This window comes from Pinus tabuliformis, chromosome 9 (genome assembly GCF_031772625.1).
Source record: "Pinus tabuliformis cultivar Carrire ecotype Pingquan chromosome 9, CPIR1, whole genome shotgun sequence".
Taxonomy (NCBI): Eukaryota; Viridiplantae; Streptophyta; class Pinopsida; order Pinales; family Pinaceae; genus Pinus; species Pinus tabuliformis.
Genome location: NC_142307.1, coordinates 88,434,640 through 88,437,845, shown reverse-complemented (window position 1 = coordinate 88,437,845; position 3,206 = coordinate 88,434,640). Strand labels below are relative to the sequence as shown.

The following is a 3,206-nucleotide window of genomic DNA, read 5'->3' as shown; positions in this document are numbered from 1 at the left end:
AAATGTGTCAGATTTTAATGTAACAAGTATCAATTTGTTAATGAACAATAATTTTCAATAATATCTAATTTAATATTTATAAATAATTAAACTTTAAATCATAATTAATGAGATTATTATTTATATAAATAACATCAATGTAAACAATAAAAGAGTGAAATCGAACCAGATTTGGTTGATTGAGAGAATTATCAGGCTGCAGTCTTCTTTATCACCATTTGAAAGGAAACAAAGTAACAGGTTTTTTTTTCACGCTAAGCATCCTGTGCCCTTCGCCGCAAGAGATAGAATAAATTGTCGACAAACTTCAGTTAGTAATGAAGCCATTCAGTTTCACTTTCGTTACAAGTATTCGGGAGATGCACAATTGAGCTTTACAGTTTGCAACGTAGAACAAACTTTCCTTTTGCCATAGTAATAAAAGGGTATTTTAATAGCCGAATTCCTTAGTGACGAGAGGCAAATGCGGTGAGCGTGGATCGAACACGCGACCTTCAGATCTTCAGTCTGACGCTCTCCCAACTGAGCTATCCCCGCACATGGGGTCTTAAATGCATCATTTTAACTAGTCCTCACACATGGAATCACAGAGAAATTATAGTGTTGCAGACAATAAACCGATATGCGTACGGACAAAACGGCTGTAGGAAAAATAGGGCAATGGAGATGCTGGGTATCGAACCTCCTATCTCTTCCACGCATTTGAGTTAAATCACTGTGGTATGACCGACAGCCTATTCTAACATCAACATCTGTTATCAGTCCCTGCGGATTCTTAGTCCAATGCAACATGTATCCTCTTACCTACAATCAATTAGAATCAATGCATCATGTACGCTGTTACCTGAACGAAGCAGGGTAGTAGCCAGAGACAAGCTGCGAATTCAAATATACTCACAGTGAACCATACCTCTTCTACTGTCCCTGCAAGGATTTAGAATTTTTTTGCCATTCCAGCTGAGATGATCGTGAGAAGAAAGGCTAGCTAGGTGATCGTCCTCGAAATGATTAAAAAACATCATGGATACATGTGGGAGGGCCACTTTCCTTACCACTTCATCTCCATAACATGACATATGCCCTTAACATTGCATCATGTCTATATGGGGCATATATGGTTGTGTCAGGTGTACTATGTCAAATTAGACTGGTGGAAGCCACAACCTAGTGAGTTAGTTCAACCCATACAAATGTGGCTATAACCTTCCAGACATCTCGAACCCATGACCTGCAATGCCTATATTGTGCCAAAAATTGCAGGGATTCTGAATAATGCATATGGAACCTACAACCATCTCGAACCCATGACCTGCAATACCTATATTGTGCCAAAAATTGAACGGATTCTGAATAATGCATATGGATCCTACAACCATCTCGAACCCATGACCTACAATGCCTATATTGTGCCAAAAATTGCAGGGATTCTGAATAATGCAGATGGATCCTACAACCAAGGCCCATACTTGCAATGTATAAATACTACAATAGCATAACGAGTTCCAGGCCCAAGTAGGAGTCCAATAGAGGGGCTTTCAGGCGAATTGCTACTACTACACACGCGTCTTAGAGGCTTATCCCTTCTGCCTCTGAGGACCGGGCTCTAGAGGGGAACTCTCCCACCTTAAGGAGTGGGCTCGAGAGAGCCAGCTAGGATTTCGGTAATAAGGGGTCTTCTCTTAATCTAAAGGCTCCAGAGTCGGTGTATAAGGTGCCTTCTTGGATGCCTTACTGTGATTTCTTTGTTTAAAAAAAACAAGTGTAATAAATTATTTGCAGTTTTGCTCAACAAAGGAATTAATCTATTTTAAGTATTTTTTATTTTTATTTTTATTTTGAGGCTTTTCTATAATGACAAAAGCTCTGCATAAATTTATTGGTGGATCCAACAATCTAATGTCTGCTTTAGTTAGTAGTACACACTGACTTTTATTTGAAAGACATTTTTGTATGGTTAATATGACATTTTCTTGGCAATACACAAAATGTGGAATATTCAAGAATCCAAGGATGTAGATAGACTTGCTAGAGAGAAAACATATCGATTTAACCTTTGTTTTTGAAAGATGTAACCACAAATCAATAAGTTTGGTCTTAGTTTACATTGAACTTGTCAATTTTTAAGATTAAATTTATATCAAGGAAAGCACTGGGAGTATTTTAATGGAAAATCAAGCTCCTCTCTTAGATCGCAGGTTGGCTTCCTTTTGGTTGAACTAGAGATAAGTTTGATCTTCATGATCTCATGTAACATGCTTGTTTTTTAAAAGAAATACGGAAAAATGAGGATCTAAGGATATATTGGATGGGGTTTCAAAGACTCATGATGCTATCTAGTAAGCAGTAGTTAGATAGAATTGTTTTATTATCTTTCTCACATCAAAGCACTGTCTTATTTTCTAGTTCTCTGTTATTTTCTACTTATTGTACCATATTGTGTAGTTTTGGTGTAGTATTTGCTAAAGTGCTAGATTAACTTTGTACTAGAAAATATCTGCACCATAATTTTTAGTGCACTTGGAATGAACTACATTATCATTTGGATACATCGACATTAGGTTTATGGTATGTGTATTATAGAAGGAATAAGCTACCAACTTCCCACCAAGTACACTACAAAAATATGTTACATTTTTCAAAGTTGTCAAAAGGCTTGAGATTAGTTTGGACTTAAATTCCACAACAATGCACTGCGATCCCTCGTAAAATCATCCCTATATGACATTATGACATGCCTGAGAACTAAAAGTTTACTTTTAATGTACAAACAAATTTATATTTCATAGGAAAACCCAGTTCAATAGTTCACGAGGCAAGTCATAGCCTGAGTTGTTCACTTATTGTTTTCCCTGGACGAGAAATTTGAGATTATCACATAGAATGAATTTAGGACCTTTAGGCAACACTATTCAGCTCATCCTAAGTCCTCCCTTATGCAATAATTCAAGAAACAACTTTCCTGTGCATTTTGTTGCAATTATATAGTGACGAGTATTTGGGTGTCCATTTTATACAGCTATGAGAGGGAAGTGCTCTAGAAACACTTTGTGGACAAGCTTTTTGAGCAAGACAACTCCATATTCTTGGGATCTATATGCAATGGTCAATCATCATACTCACAGGCGCTGCACTTTTATTGTCCATTCGATGCCTTTTTGAAGAACCTATTGATGAGGCTCATCAATAGGTAAACTATATGGGTCACA

General features: G+C 36.9%; 1 non-coding gene across 1 annotated transcript; it reads right to left on the bottom strand.

The window, feature by feature from the left end:
- Positions 1-464: 464 nt before the first annotated feature.
- On the bottom strand, positions 465-537 carry TRNAF-GAA (transfer RNA phenylalanine (anticodon GAA)). Its single transcript has one exon. It is a non-coding gene; the product is annotated as a tRNA-Phe (tRNA).
- Positions 538-3,206: the final 2,669 nt, after the last annotated feature.